The sequence below is a fragment of the Galeopterus variegatus genome, unplaced genomic scaffold (assembly GCF_000696425.1).
Source record: "Galeopterus variegatus unplaced genomic scaffold, G_variegatus-3.0.2 Scaffold1603, whole genome shotgun sequence".
Lineage (NCBI taxonomy): Eukaryota > Metazoa > Chordata > Mammalia > Dermoptera > Cynocephalidae > Galeopterus > Galeopterus variegatus.
The window spans coordinates 252805-269747 of NW_007727714.1; the positions used below are offsets into that span (position 1 = coordinate 252805).

The 16943-nt window shown below is 46.8% G+C and overlaps 1 protein-coding gene across 1 annotated transcript in view; it reads left to right on the forward strand.

The window, feature by feature from the left end:
• Window positions 1-452: 452 nt before the first annotated feature.
• The window catches only part of LOC103594682 (disco-interacting protein 2 homolog C), a gene marked incomplete at its 3' end in the record, with an annotated part of 128460 nt that continues 111969 nt past the window's right edge, over window positions 453-16943 (forward strand). Inside the window, exon 1 of the mRNA XM_008577924.1 lies at window positions 453-645. The remainder of the gene's footprint in view (window positions 646-16943) is intronic.

The following is a 16943-nucleotide window of genomic DNA, read 5'->3' on the forward strand; positions in this document are numbered from 1 at the left end:
TATTTCATTTGTATAAAAAGAAGACATTGAAAAACCCCATCTTGGTTTTTGCTGCCACTGTGGTTGCTTAGCTACAGAAATGAGGTCATCACGAGCACTTAGAATCTTGTCTCTTGCACTTCCACAATCGGAAGAAATACTCCCACACAAGCTCAGCAGTCTAAAATCCTGATATTTAGACTCCTAAGTATTGGGTCCAGCGGAATAGATTATCATCTGTGTACGTGAGGAGTGTTAGCATTTATTATGTGGGCGTCCTCGGAGCCCAGATGCCAGCTGCTTGGAGCAAGGGGCCGGGGCCAAGTGCAGGAGAACCATCCATCCCAGGAGTGATGAGATAAAAAGAAAACGCCGGCAACAGAGAAGTGAGGTCTGGTGTTACGGAGCCAGGAGGATGCCGGCTGAAGGGATGCCTCGAGGCAACCCCTGGCTCTCGGGGTCCCTACGAGTGAGCCACTGTCTTCAGGGACGAGGACAACTGCTGGGAACTTCAGAACTCTCTGGTGGGCGTGGACAGAGCTACCCCATGGGGATGCTGTACAGAGTCACTGGATAAAGACAGGAAAGATGCTCAGAACTATTCCTGACACAAAGAGCACTGCGTCAGTGTGGCTGACACCGTGGTGATTGCTGAGTGCCATCTCGGTGGGAGCATTTGCTCTGTTCAGTTTAGCTGGGCTAGTGGGGGGGGCGGGGTTTGCCACACCTTAGACAAATGCCACATTGAATGAAAACTCAGGTTTAGTAAGCACATAGGGTGAGATGAATCTTAGGAAAGGGAGTTGCCATAAGCTTTCTGTCAATATACTCTCCTGGTTAGAATGTTGAAGGAAACCGTGTAGTTCATTAGGGTTGGCAGGTTTCTATGGTGGGAATCAAATATCATCTCTCAGTGACTGAGATGGTTAGAACCTCCTGTCCACTCTGGTGTAGCTAATATTCATGTTACACCTGCCTGTAGGCAGAAAACAGGCGTTCCTGGGGAACTGGCTCATTTTTATGTTTTCTTATTAAGTGTTTTGAAATTTAAGGTTTCTGTGTATCCTACATCCGAATTCGTGTATTTCTGAGGTTGTGTGCTTTTCAGACACTTATTTTTCTGCTTTCAGGATCTACGTGGTGTACCACTCAGCTGCAGCTTCTGGGACAGGCTAGAGGGACAGTGAAGTCCTGTCTTCATGATCAGTGTTTGCAGATGCAGATGCCTTTTTGTATAAAATTTTGTCTTTCTTGAAAGTTCCAATTAAGTCCTTTTACTTAACTAGACTTTTAAAATTATCATGGAAATGAATCTGTGGTTATATCAAGAGTCAATGTGGGTTTTTTGTGTTTGGTTTCCTGTGATGAATAATGTAAATATTTGCATGAATGCTGACGTTGCAGGTGGTGGTCATTTTCAGCTTTTCATTTCCTTGGTGGTTATATGTAATGACTTTCATGTTAAGGTGGGAAAGGCATAGTATAAAGTGTGAACTACAGGCCATGGTGTGGTGCAGTCTGCGGCTTATGGTGAAGATTAATTTTGCGTTTGTCTTAACGTTTGGTTGAAACCCCTGCACAGGTGTCTGTTGCTTCTGGGTATAATGAGTGGAGACTTCTATTCTCAAGGGAAACATACACAAACCCACACACAAAAAATTTAAAAACTAATCTTTTAGCTTACATAAGGTTCAACAAATTCAGTTTGCAAAGTTTAACTTTTTTTTTTTAAGTCATTAAGTCAGCAGTTTAAGTTTAAATATAGTCATCCCTCAGTATCCGAGGGTGATTGGTTCCAGGAACCCCACAGATACCAAAGTCCACAGATGCTCAAGTTTTGCAGTGGCCCTGCAGAGCCCATGGGTATGAAATATTGGCCCTCCATGATACATGGGTTCTGCATTCCTCATGTTTCTGTCCAAAAGATGTGGAACCTGCCCGCATATTCAGAGGGCCATCTGTATCTGCTGAAAAAAATCTGTGTATAAGTGGATCCGCGCAATTCAAACCCAGGTTATTCAAGGATCAGCTGTATTTATTTTGTTTAAAACTAATCACAAATTCTGCACTCAGTGACTAAAAATGTAATATTAATTTAGGTATATTGCTCCTGAAGGAAAAACAGCCAATATACACAAAGTATTGAATACATATACTTAAAATGTATAGTGTAGGACTCTTGAAATACACATGCTTTTAGCATATAACTTTGTGAGCAGCTTGTAAGATTATGCAGTTTAAAGTACGGCACCACTGCAGATACATATGCAGAGTGTGTACTTTTGTAAATACTGAGTGCTTTTCTCCCTGTCCTTAGATAAGACAGCAGCACTTTAATATAAAGACTTAATGTATTTTGTATATATAAAATAGTATAGTGACACTTTTTTCTTCCAGGATTAGAAGTCAACTTTAAGAAAAACATTTTAACCTTGTAAATGTAATTTACCTTAATAATATGCCTCTAGGACAAAAACAGAACAAAACAGAAACAAGAAGCCCAAGTGTTTGTGAACTGTGTTTTAAAATTTTCAACACTGCATACCTTAGGACGGTAAACACTTAAAAGCACAGAATGCAGAAGAGCCCATTAAGGGCATTTGGTAGGAAAGCACCAGGAAAAAAGCAGCCTGTGGGTTATCCTGATGTGTCTACCATCCTGATGGATGTGACCCGAAGGTGGTCGCACTTAAACTGCAGGGCCCAAGAGGAAGCCCAGGGACACCAGACAGGGATGTGCACTGTGCTCTACTAAGGGGGGCAAGGCAGGTAGCACGTGCAACAGAAAGTAGAGATACTGAAAGATATTGACCCACATTGTGTGGAACAGAGGTTAAAACCACGTTTAGTTTGTTCTTACAGTTTCAAAAAAGTAATAGTGACTAACATACAAGTTGTAATTTTTTAAAGTAGTTATGTGTGTGTCTCTGTCTCTGTCTCCATCTCCAGTCTGGTCCTCCCTGTAAGGAGGTTGAAAGGGATATTGTTAACATAATATTGTTGATGATGTAGCAGAACCTGCAGAGGTCTAATTCCTTGGAGAAGATAACTTACAGGGTAGGAGGCTGGGTAGGCATCAGAACCCATCTTTCCACTCTACCACATTTCTCTAAAGAATCTGTAGTTCTAAGTCTTTATGAAATAGGGAAAATTAAGAACCTGAAAGGTGTTTTCTTTTAAAAAAGTAAGTGTGATTTTTTTTTTCTTTTTACTTTTCTGTGCTTAAACAGCATTGTGTAAGATAAAGCATAGTAGCACATTGGTTTGGAAAAAATATTATTTTACATTGAGTCTATTATTAAGGTTGTTTGGTAACAGAATTTTTCCTTTTAAAAAATGAAGGCGTGATTTTTTCTCATATGTAACTCTGTTAAATCTGCCAGCCCCCATTGACTACACCATCTAACTCAGTCCACAGCAGCTAAAGATGTCACAGCCCAGTTAACAAATAGGCCCATACACATACGCACACAGGAGCGCTGCATTGTGATTGCAACCACGTGCCAAAGTACTGATAACGATTTCGTTATTGATGAAGCTGTGGTGCCTGTTGCTGTATACCGCCCCCTGGTGGCTGGCTGGGCGACGTCCGCACTGCAGGGTAAGCAGAATGTGCTGAGAACGTCACCCGTAGGCAGATGCTTCTGCCCCCAAACAATGGACCGTAGAACCGCTGTGTGTGTGTGTGTTGAGAGTGGTGATAAAGATTTAAGTGTGTCTTAAACTTCCTGAACAAAGCAAGTTGGTGTTGAGAGTGTGTCTAGGAGGCTAGCAGATGTAACTAGGCTGCAGTGAACATCCAGGAGAAAATACCAGGTTTGGGTGAGACAGATGTGAGGAAAACGGGTGGGAAGACCCATGTGTCTTGTGCCCACTTGACCAAGGGGCATCCTGGCCACTTCTCACCAGTGTCTTGGAACTCTCAGAATGCAGACAAGTCCACGTAGATGGCGTTGGTCATTGCAGAAGGTTTGATCAGGCAGCCTTAAATAATAATGTGAACTACCTGCACAGGTACCTGGGGCATGTGGAGACCTTCAGCTGTTGTCAACCTCCCACTGAGATGTGGTTGCTTGCTTTTTCTTTGGTGTTTTCTCCTTTGGCTTCCAGACCTTTATCTGCATTACAATAGAAGAGGTTTTGTTCAATGTATCCTTTTTTTAAATTTAAAACAAAAAAGGGCTTACTTTTAATTGTACATTTTTGGGGGGTACAATGTATCGTTTCAATACATGCATATACTGCACAATGTTCACTTAGGACATATCCAGCACCTAAAAATTTATCGTGTGTGTGTGTGTGTGTGTGTGTGTGTGTGTGTGTGTGTGGTGATTACGGTCAAGATCCTCTTTTCTAGCTGTTTAGAAATATATGATATATTGTTATTACCTATAGTGAGCCTGGAACACCAGAACTCATTCTTCTTATCTACCTGTAACTTTGTAGCCATTAATCCACCTCTTCCCTCCCCCCAGCCCCTTCCCAGCCTTCAGTGACAGTTATTCTACTCTCTGCTCTTGCTCATCAGGCTCCACTGTTTAAGGCACCAGCATCCCCTTGGTTGGCTCTGACACTTGGTGGTTCCACTGTGCTGCACGCCCAGGCTGCCCCGCGTCATCACAAAGCAGAGTAGAGTTCTGCAAACCAGTGGGAAGAGTCTGAGAGAGGGGAAGGCACTGCTTGTGCACCTATGGTGATGTTCCTACATGTATGTCCAGGTTACCTGGGAAGTCTAGGAAGGAAGGCAGTTAAGTGAAACCAGTGATCTTAAAAAGCCAGCCCTTGTGAGACTACAACAGAGAGCAGGGTCTTGGAGACAGATGCCAGGTGTGGGTCCACGTCTGGTTTCATCCCTGGGCTTCTTTAAACTCCATTTCCTTGTCTCTGAGTTGGGGACAGTGACAGACCCCTTTTGGATTCGTGCTGCAGTGGGCAGGGCGGAGCGTGTACAGAAGTGAGCGAAGTGCTGGAATCAAGGCGAGGATCTAGTGGATGGTAGTTATCGTTAATGCTCTACAGGTCCTGCCAAGAGAGCAATGGCTGCGGACTCACCGTCTGCAAGATGCTGCTGGATGTGGAAGCAGCAGAAGTGCTGGAATCAAGGCGAGGATCTAGTGGATGGTAGTTATCGTTAATGCTCTACAGGTCCCGCCAAGAGAGCAATGGCTGCGGACTCACCGTCTGCAAGATGCTGCTGGATGTGGAAGCAGCAGCTTGTGTTGAGTCATCATTGTGGGGCAGACCCAGGCTGGGCCATAGAGCTGGGAGGAAGTGCATGTCCTGCCACGGCAGCCTTCTCTCCTGTTGCTGTGAGTCGAGAGCTCCTGCCCGAGGAGGCGCTTCTCCTCCAGCCGCAGCAGGATCTGCTGGCATGGCACGTGCAGAAGCGAGCCTGTCTCCACCCTGGGCTCTGTTAACGCTGCGGTACTTGTTGGCTGTTCTCTTAGGCCACTTTCCGGACCCCTATGAGATGACCCCTCCACCTCCAGCTGATCTTTGACACTTCCTCCTCCTGTCAAGATGTCTCTGACCTTTTCCTGCTATCTCTTGGGCCCGCCTGCTGGCAAGCTGATGGCTGTTTACCTGGTGGTCTGTGGTGACAGTGGACGGCCACCAAGAGGTATCTGACCCTTCTCAGCAGTATACCGTCTGGGTTTTACTGCTCCTGTGGACAACACCTTCCCTCAAGAAGTGAATCCGCTGTAGGCAGACTGCGAGGAGCCCTGGGTTAGCCCTGAGGCATCCACACTCCTACCACAGCCATTGCATTTAGTTGGTGCATAATCGGTGACATTTGAACTGGATTGATTAAGGTCTGCCTTGGGTAGAGCCTATCTCGACTGACCATGTTCGTGAGAAATGTCCTTTATCCACTCATGTGACTCGCATGAGCAAGGCTTCTCCCCAAACAGTGGGGCCTGGGCAGGAGGGGAGTGGCGTGTGGAGCCAGGGCATCTGCTGCGGATGCAGGATCGGTAGAAATGGGCTTGGAGCTCTCCCCTAGACCCACACAGGGAACCCAGATGAGGGTTGGTAGAGATCCAGCCAGGCCTGGTCTCCCATCTGAGTGAGGGTGGCCTGACACCATGCCTGTTGCCCAGATTTCTGAGTGCAGAGTGAGGTCCCATCTGCCAATTTTAACATACAGGTCATTGAGTCACTCGGCATGTAGTGGGAGCAGACTCTGCTTGGTTTGAGTTTCCACCTTCATGGATTGGTGGTGACAGACACCTGTCCTGCTGCTTCCTGCTGCTCTTGGACAATCTTCTTCATTTTTCTGAACATCAGACTTTTCATCTGTGGGCGAAGATGTCGTCACTTATATCTGAAGGTGTTAATTTGTATGGGAATGCCTGGCCCATGCATGGGGAGAGCTCAGTAATTATGAGTTTTCCTTCAGCTTTCTCTTTGCCAGCCTCTTGGTAGATCCATTTCTGTGGGAGCCACTAGTAAATATAGAGTGAGAAAAAACTTGTTGACATCTAGTTTTATGGACAAGCACCATGAGCGTTACGTGAAGAAATGGCCTGAGTTGTCTTTGCCTATTTATCAAAATTGGGTTTCACAAGGATCCTGGGAATGAGCTGGTTCATGGGATGGGAGATGGATGTCAGAGTTTCCAGTTCGGACGGGTTGAAGTAAAAGAACCTATTCATTCCATCCAGGGTGCCCAGGCCAACACAGAAGGAGACATTTAAGAGGCAGAATTCCTTTGTGCCCTATCCCTGTGAAGCTACAGGCACCAGAGGGTTGACCCCAAATGTGGGACAGTCGGGTCTGAGTGGCTTCTCAGCATTACTGTGAACAGAGCTGCATCTTATAGTGATACGTACTCCAAGTGGCACAGCCTTGGTCAGCAGCATGCTGTCTCTTGTCTCCAGCTAGCCTCCTTTCCTTAGTTTCCTGCTGCTATAACAGAATGCCACAGACTGGGAGATTTTGTATTTCTTAGTGTTCTGGAGACTGGGAGGTCCAAGAGCACACTGTGGCACCTGGTGAGGGCCTTCATGCTGTGTCAGGATGTGTGGAGGGCAAGTGAGCATGCAGACAGAATAGGGAAGTCAGGCCAAACTCATTCTTTTATCAGGAGCTGCTCCCGTGGTAACTAACCCACACCCACGATAGTGGCATTCACCCATTCCTGAGGGCCCAGGACCTCATCACCTCTTGAAGGTCCCACCTCCCAACACCATCACTGCATTTGCAGTTAAGTTTCAACATGAGTGTTGGCGGGGACGTTTGGACCACAGCACTCCCTGATAGCTTTTCTCTTTTCAGAGATGGTGTGTGAGGTGTAACTGCAATACTGGATTAACCCATAGTGCCATGAATTAGGAAAACCCAAGAGTCTACATATTTTGCAAATCTTGGCCCTTGTTAACAGGCTCTTCCTGGAGCCATCTGAACCCAGGACTGCAGTGGAGCACGCATCTGAGGTGCTCCTCCTCACTGCCACCCAAGCAAGGGGACTTAATTTTAGGTATAATCTCATTATGTGTGGCACATAACCGTCAGCCACTCATCTGTCCATCTGCCCGCTGAGTATGTAAGGAACATGCTGTGCGCGTGGCACTCAGCTGGACCCTGCAAGTGGCTCCTCTGCACACAGCGTGCGGTGAGAGCTGTCAACCACCGAGTGCTGATTCTGCTCAGAGGCTGTGCTAGGTAGTTCCCTGTTAGGTGAGTGCTGTTGGGATCATCACCTTTTACCTGTTAGGAAATTGAGGGTTAGGGACACTAACTGCAGGATGTGAGTGGGCAGTAGCACTTAGCCGCCATGCAGCATGGTCTGGAGCGGCAGGAGGACGAGGCAGGACCTGACTGCAGAGGCAGGGAAGACTAGGAGGTCTGCAGTAGGTGCAGGGATTGTGGGGAAGCTGGAGCCTGAACAAGCTGGTAAGATTTGATATTCTCAGAAAAATACATCTTCAGTCTCAGGTAATGGCATAGAGTGACTGAACCAGGGTAGTGAGCAGACCTGGCCAGGAAGGGTCCCCAAGGAGGGAGGGTGATGGGGGAAGATGGTGGGGGGGTACTGGTGGGGCCAAGGGGAAGGGCTGGGGGGCACTGAGGTGTGCAGGAGGCAACTCAGATGTGGAAGTGGAGGTGGGGGAGGGAATGCCCTGTCTTGGGAAGAGCACTGAGACCTGGTTCTGGCTCCTAACAGTTGCTTGAAAAGTTCCCTTTTATTGTCTTTTTTTTTTTAATGAAATTTTTTAGTTTATTATTAGCATGTTCATTCTTACAAATCATGATTTTATTTTAGGCCTCTACCTGACCTATCACTGCCCAAACCCCGGCCAGTCATTTAGACTTGGCGGCAATGAAATTTTTTAGTTTATTATTAGCATGTTCATTCTTACAAATCATGATTTTTTTTTAGGCCTCTACCTGACCTATCACTGCCCAAACCCCGGCCAGTCATTTAGACTTGGCGGCCTGGGGTCAGCGGTCAGGAGTTGTCTGCTACAGAAGCTGAGGCTGTGGGTTAGGTCCACTTTCCTGAGAGAGGTAAACATTGGCTGGTTGCCAGGGGCAAGTGTAATTTGTATCAGATGTGTAGAGAAGAAAACAGATTTAATCTGCTTCCTCTTTGGGAATGGCAGGGTACTAAAAAGGAGATGCTGCTAATTTTTAATTGTCCGTCCGTGAAGAGGCAATGATATAGAAGCTTGTAATGTTTTAGTGGAAAGTTGTCCTGGTCTCATTATCACTTGTTATTAACAACAGAGGAGAAGATTTATTAAAAGTACAGGTGGTTACAGTGTCTACTGCTGTTGATGGAGCTGGGGTCTGAGTCCATCCTGCAGTGTCCTCCTCGATTTAAGTTGGGACTGGTCTGTCTCTGATTCTTTCTTAAAATACTACCCATGAGATTTTTCATAGATTGTAGTTCTTTGGGAGTGTTTATATGTGGTTTATAGACATGGGTGTAGGGTACTTTGTCAGCATCTAATTTTAATATTGCTCAGTATAACTGAATAAAATGCTGGGGCTCAGGCCTGCCATGGCTTGCAGAGGCTTCAGACTGGGCCACATACTCGCTTAGGTCTCCCTTTACAGAACGGGATGTGAGGGGCTGGTCCGGGATCTCCAGGCTCAGATCTCTGATTCTTTGTACTGAAATGAACATGTATGTACAAATGCACGCATGTGCATGTGTGTTTTTTCAAAGGAGGAAGAGCTTTGGGGAAATATCTAAAGATTTGTGAAATTTTTGAAGGAAGCCAAGGTAATACTGAAAATGTCAGCAGTTGGTCTGGGCTTGTTGACCCATGGTCACAGGACCATACACCACGCTTCTGCTCATGTGGGGCCAGCTCGTGTTCGGGGCGTGAACTGAGCACTCGGCAGGCACAGTGGCTCCCAGGAGGGCGCTCTGTGTGGGGGGCAGCCGTGGATGTAGAAGCAGAAGCTACAAGGGGAAGCAGAGGTGCTGTCCTCCCGTGTGTGCACGGGCCCTGCGGTTTGCTTGTGGTTGTGTGTTTAGTGCAGTTCAGCTCTGTCAGTAAGGAGAGGACAAGACCACCCTCTTGAGAAGATCGCCCTCTGGAGAAACAGAAGAATGCTGCTGAGGGAGAGCTTTTTCAGGAGCCAGATTGAAGCCCCCAGGCCTGGTGTCCCCGGAGGAACCCTTCACACAGCAGAGGCCAGGCTCCTGGAGGGGGCCGGGCTCCTTCTCCTGTGCCAACAGTGCAGGTGTGTGGACCTGTGGACGTCCCCACAGCGTCTCCTCATGTGAATTCCGGCGACGGTCTCTCCAGATGTCAGCATATCAGTCAACGCTCTCTGTTGAGTTTGAGGTTGAAAATGCTTCCTGAACTTGTTTTGCAGTGAGTCTGGCCCTCATGGGCCTCTGAGCAGCTCTTCTCTGGGTGGACCTGAGCCGTGGAGCTACGGACAGTGGAAGCAGCCAGACCCTAGGGCCAGGGAGTGCCAGCCAGTCACCATGACAGTTCTGGAGTGTGAATGCAGGAGGGCTGGGCTCATGTGTCATCCTCCTGCTCAGGACAGTGCAGTGGAGCTGCTGGGGATGGAAGTAAGTGTGGGCTATGTTAGCATTTCCACAGGGAGCCTGTCCTGTCGGATGGGGCCAGCCCAGCCAGGACAGCAATGACGTGGGTGGCTGCATGTGCTGCTGAGATTGTCCAGGCTGAATGGACTGCTGTGTGCTTGAGGACAGCAGGAGACTGGGTTTTAACCCTAATGTTACCACCATTTCTGGGATCATCAGCACATCCCTGAGTTTCCCTGGACCTACCTCAAATTTCCCAAAACCTTAACCCTACCTGACCACACAAGGCTAAGTGGTTACCATTTCCTCTTTTTCAAAGGTACTTGTTGCTGTTCTTTATAAAACAGACACTGCAGATCATACAATTCTTGCTTTTCATTACCTTACAGCTAAATCTAGGCTTAATCTTTTTAGATCAGAAGCATAAAGAATTCGTTGGAATGTTCCATTTTCAAATGAAATACATTTCCATATTTAAAAGAATTTAATTTTAGAAAACTTTTAGGCTTTCACAAAAGCTGTGCACGGAGTTCCATACACTGCACACCCACCCTCCCTGTTCTTCACATCTTACATTAGTGGGACACGTTTGTCACAACTAATAAACCAAAATGGATGCCTCATTATTAACTACAAATTGTACTTTGTCCAGATTTCCTTAGTTTTCTCCCAATGTCCCTTTTCTGTCCCAGGATCCCACCTGGCATTTAGTCAGAATGTCTCCTCAGACTCCTCTGGGCTTTGACGGTTTCTCAGTTTCCTTGCTCTGGTGACGCTGATGATTTTGAAGATTGATCAGGTGTTTTACAGAATGTCCTGCATGTGAAGCTGTCTGCTGCTTGGCTTGTGATTAGACTTGCTTGCATTGTGGGTTTTGGGAAGGAAGATCCCGAGGAGGTAAGGTGCCTCCCCATCCCATCCATTGAGGGGACACACAGCAAGACCCCTCACTATTGGGCAACCTTGACCCCGCCTGAGTCATGCCTGCCAGGCTTCTCCATTCTGTGCTGCCCTTTTTCATGCAAAGTTAAAAGCGATCTTACCAAAGGATCCAGCATTGAGCTCCTTCACGTTTACCCAACTGATTTGCAAACTCATGTCCACAAAAAACCTGCATGCAAATGTTGAGAGCAGCTTTATTTATAAACAACAAATTACTGGCCGAGTCATGCTTTGCCAGTGAGTAGGTGAACGAGCTGCGCTGCGTGCTCACAATGGACACATGCACCTGCAAAAAGGAGGGAGCGTGCTGACCACACAGAGACCTGGGTGAATCTTAAACTCACAGTGCCAGACAAGAGGGCCTGTTGGAAGGGCTGCACACTGTGTGATCACGACATTCTAGAATAGGCAAAACTACGGAGACTGTAGATAGACCAGCACTTCTCCATTTTCTGAGATGGCTTTGCCTTGAAATTCAGGTGATCATGTTGTAACCGAGCCTTTTGAGCCTGGTTGTGAGTGAGGAAAGCTACTGGGGACTAGGACACACTGGAGGCAAATTATCAAAAGGGTACAGGTTAATGGCAATTTTGTATATGATGTGGGTTCTGCAGTACAAATTAACAATAAACTCACAGTATAATAATAAAATCCTTAATTCTCCAATTCTCAGAAAACTGTCCCTTTTAAGAACCTTGGCGACTAACCCTTTTTTACCTCTTTCCTGTAAGACTTTATTGGATATTCTAACACCTAAAATTACATTTTAAAAACTGTACTAAACTCATTATTGTCTCCCCAAACCCTCACTTTTTAAAATCATGGATATCTTGTGTCTCATTCCTGTCTATGCCACAGCTCTTGTGACCATTCTGTGTATCTGGCTCAAGTGTGGAGTTTGGGAGGGTCATACTGACCCTGATTTTCACGGAGTTTTAGAAATCATCGGATGGTCCCCACAGCCTCAGGAAGGTGTCCCACAGGCTCAGGGTGGGGTGTGTCAGCGGGACTGGCAGGGACGGCTCCACAGGTATGCAGATATATGCTCAGGGACATGCACTTGCCTGCCTAGCAGGGCCCACAGGGAAATGTGGTGTTGTCTATACATGAGGACTGCAAGACAAGTGACGCCGTCGCTCTGGGTCATGCTCACCAGGCAAGGGAGGAGATGCAGGACCTGAGTGGGCCTGTCGCTGCCTGTCGAAGCACCCACCCCTTGTCTCAGTCAAGGATAGGTGGGGACCAGCACCCCACATGCGATGCAGGAGGGAGATGTGAGCGTGGGGTTTGCACTGGGGGGTTAGGGTGACAGGAGCAGAGAGGGGCCCAGTGTGTATCCCAAGGTCATGTGGTCAGAGAGGGTCCTGACTGAGCCTCCACCCAGGGTGACATAGGCGACTCACAGGATACTTGTGGAGAAGCTGTGTCTCTGAGCTAGGACTGGCGGGGCAAGACCCTCCCTCTTGGGAGGGCCCAGCACGTGCTCCGGTGGCCACAGCTGCCTGTGTCTGCTCCGCCCCGGCGAGCTCTGCCCTCAGAACTGGTGGTGGGATTCACCTCATTGAGTAGGTCTTGCCACTGCCATTTCTCAGCAGGGGACGTGGGACTCGGGAGAGTCCCCAGCAGCAGGATGCAGGTGAGCACAAGCTGCCCACCTTGCCTGCTCCCTGTGTCCCCGCACAGCCCCATATCACCCATCCTCCTTTCCTGCTCTCGCCACTATGGTCTGGTGTTGGTCCGTCACGTCTTCACATCAGTTCCCTGCTCAGAAGCACAACGACGATGCTGGAGCTTGATGCTGGAGACAGGAGACAAAGCTGTGTGCAAAGATATGTCAGGCCCCACATGTGAGCCCAGAAGTCAGAGTCGCCACATTCTTCCTGACCTGCTTTCTGAAGTTATTTCCCAACGTGGTGCCTGCAGAACTGCGTCTGCCTGTGTGTGTGTGTCTGGGAACCCCTCAGGCCTGGCCAGCTGTCTGGTCCCAGGGGCGGCCAAGGGACCCACCGAGCCGAGTCTGTGGAATAACCTGTCAGGTCTCCAGATCGCTTTTCTTTTCCATGTCCTCAAATACTGCAGTTTCCCAGTGTTCTGTGGTTCACACGATCATTTTGGGGCTGAGCTAATGAAGTATTACTTTAATAGGTAAATGTGAATTAAATTTTTCTCACATAGTGACTGGCCCCTGTGCACTGTGGCCCTTGGTCCCTGTGCACTGTGGCCCAACTGCTTAAGCGCCAGTCAGCTCGTTTATTCTGGGAGACAGAGATTGTAATCTATGTTTCCTGAGAGGGTTTTAAATGATCATGCGTCTCCTGGCCCCTGTGCACTGTGGCCCAACTGCTTAAGCGCCAGTCAGCTCGTTTGTTCTGGGAGACAGAGATTGTAATCTATGTTTCCTGAGAGGGTTTTAAATGATCATGCGTCTCATAAGCCTTTCTTCCTGTAAATTACCAAGAGGTCGATAAATATGCGAAATCCAAAGAGGATCTTTTTTTCTTAAGGTTTCAAGTTTAACTATGTACATATATATACCTCCACATATGCACACACGCACACACATACACACCCGTGCACAGGCACACATGCATACACATATGTACTCACATGAACATGCATGTGTACACACATACATACATGCACACACATACATACGTGCACAAACCTTTTTCTCTCCAGGCTTTTAAACTTCTTTTAGTAGCAAACTTTATAAAGTTCTGCTGTGCCCAGACATGGGGGCAGGAAATAGTTTTAGCTTCATGTTGCTCTGAAGGTTTCACTGAGCATGTCTGCTTTTGTGAGTCTTACACACTTTGGATTGCGCTAGCTCCGTGCTGAGGTCCTGTGTTCAGGAATAGAGGAGGTTTGACTGTGGGCTGCTGTCCATGACCCTCCTGCTGTGTCCCCATGAGTCAGGAGTCTGCTTAACTGTGCCTTCTGGAAGTGGCAGGTGTGGAAAGTGTGCTGGACATGAAGTATGCCACCGTGCTGGGCAGTTCTGTGAGTAATAGGGACACATCATGCCCACCAGACATGACACCTTCAGCTGCCTTGTCTCCCCTTTCCTCCTGTGTTCCTGATCTCCCCACCATTACAGATGCTGCTGCACATCTCTGCAGCTTCCTCAGCCCCTTCCTTCTACAAGAAACACCACCTGTCAGTCCCCGTCACCCTCTAAGTGGCTTCTACAAATGGCCGGGGGAAGACACACTCGTCCTCAGGGTGGCGTGGGCAGCACAAACCTCAGGTCACAGCTGGACACGTGCAGTAGATAGAGGGAGAGCCCAGGGCAAGGGGCAGTAGACTGAAAGGTTGAGAACATGGGCTGATGGTCAGCAAGACACAGGCTGGAGCAGCAGCAGATGACTCCTCCCCCCACATTGTTTTATTTGCTCCTGTTTCCTGCAAGTGTCTCTGGGACTCCCAAGATGGCGCATGTCTTTGTGGCTCTATAGTTTTCAAAAGGCACTAAAGGGATCGATGGAAAATTACTGATTCCATATTTAGGAAGTGCCAACTGTGAGAAGTGCCAACTTAAAAAGTATGGGATTGGAATTGCTCCTCAAAGCACCGTTCATGTGTCACCAGTTCTCTGTTTACGCACGATTGTCTTTCACCCCAATAATCACGGGTCCAGGGTGATGCTGGGGCTGCGTTGACACAGGTGTGGACGTCCACTGGCAGGTTCCCTGGGCCTCACAGACCAGGCCCACTGCATGTTTGTGAATGAACAAATGATTAAATCTAGCATTCACCTGAGCTTACAAGGAAACGTATGAAAATGGCTTCAAGTATTAAGAGATGGAAATTTAATGAGCTTACCTGCTCTCTTTCTCAGTATAATTTGGAGTGGTTATTGCTTGGGACCATGAGGGTTTACCATACAATAAAAGGTACACTGCAAATATTTTGGTAGTCATGGGTATTTCCTATTTTTAACATGAATCTGCAAAGAACCAGGTTGCTGTCACTTTTTATTAGCCCTTATGCTTTCTTAAAAAAAAATAAATGCACTGAATCATTTAATGGCAAAGAGACACAACCCAAAATACCAGGAAAAAAAAACCTCACTCCGTTATTCTTAATTTAACCATGGAGTTTTCAGGGTGTTTTTCTCTGCACTTGCATCCTGGAGCTTTAGGATTCTACTTCCATGCACCTTTTGCTGTCCTGGCACTGACGTGATGATGTGGAATGGAATCAGACTCTCCTGATCTAATAGCAGAATTATGTGCTGTAATTCCACTCCCCAGGGTCAAGGTTATTCATGCCTGGGATTGTTCTGTGGCAGTGGGAGATGTGCCATGTCTGGGGGGACAGGACTTTGCTTACCTGCTTTAGGGTGTTTTGAGCAGCTCTGACCTGAGCGGACCTGCCGTCTCCCAGGTGGAAGCAGCCCCTGCTGGGCAGAGCTCTTCGGGGATGGCTGCTCTCCTCCCAGGTGTTTTCTAGCATGGCCTTTACTCTCCATAGGGTGTTTGGACAGGTTTTTGCCCAACGGTGACTTCACAGTGATTTGTACATTGTGGGCCTTGAGCTTGGGGGTCTTGAGGGTCCGTGTTCTTTGCTGGTCTTCCACACTCTGGACAGGCAGGTAGGCGAGGTCTGGGGAGCTGTCTTCATGCCCCCGGGGTGAATTTTGCACATAATTGTCTCTTGGTTCACAAAATGAGAACAATTTTATGTATTACCCAAAAGTCGAGAGGAGTTGACTCTTTTAGGTAAGTGTGATCAGGAAGTTGGAATTTAATTCTTGAGTGAAATAATCAGTATGGGAATGTGCTTTTCATTTGGAATGGAAATAAGAATGGCAGGGAAGTTGAGGGAAAGTCCCAGTAATGAGGTTTAGATAAAAAGTTTGATAAGGGCTTCAGAGTTTATCAGGAGTATATAGAATCTTGGTAAAACAAACAAACAAAAAACCAGATAAGACCTTTCTTGAAAGCAATTAAAAAGTGGACTAAAAATGCAGACCACATTCTCTGTGTAGAGAGAGGTCCGTCAGATGCAAACTGATCAGAGAAGTGTTTCTGAATTTTCTTGGAATTATTTTTCTCTGTCATCTGTGCATAAGCGTAGTTAGTGGTCATCAGTTTCAGGGCTCCTGGCACTTCCTCCTCCTGGGCAGTAAAGTGGCTGTAAGTGAGAGACGCGGGTGACTGAATGTGGTTTGCTGCTAACTTCAAGAGTATGTGCCTTGTAGCCCATGACTCCATTTCTTTTTCTCCCTCACAGGAGTTTTATTTTGTTTTTTAAATTGTAAAACTGACTCCCTTTCTTCATGTACGGTTCTGCGAATTTTATTGTGCTTATTTGCCAGCCACTTATCCACTTTATCGAAGTGTCTGTGCAAGTCTTTCCCAATCTTTTAACTGGAATCTTGTTGCCCTTTGTTGGAAATGTGGTTTGAAAGTATGTACGGTTCTGCGAATTTTATTGTGCTTATTTGCCAGCCACTTATCCACTTTATCGAAGTGTCTGTGCGAGTCTTTCCCAATCTTTTAACTGGAATCTTGTTGCCCTTTGTTGGAAATGTGGTTTGAAAGTATTTTTCCCAGTTAGCAGCTTGGTTTTCATTCTCTTAACAGTTACCTTTTACGGAACAAATTTTAAAATTTTAATTAATTTTTTCTCTTTTATGGCTTATACTTTTAGTGTTATATTTTACGAATTCTTTGCCTAACCCAAGGTCAGAAGGATTTTGCCCTGTGTTTTTTTTGAAATGTTTTATACTTTTATGTTTTACGGTTAGATTCATCATGTAAGTTTTGTACAAGGTGTGAGGCTCAGGTTAGGATCCCTACTTTTGCATGTAGGTGTCCCATTTTTCCAGCACCGTGTTGAAAAGACTATCCTTTCTCTCTTTAACCCACTTGTATCTTTGTCAAAAATCAGCCCTATTTGTGTGAATCTATTTCTTTTTTTTTTGTCTTTTTTCGTGTCCGGCAACGGATCGCAACCCTCAGTGTCGCGCCCGTACCGGACCAGGACCGGCAACGGGATCGCA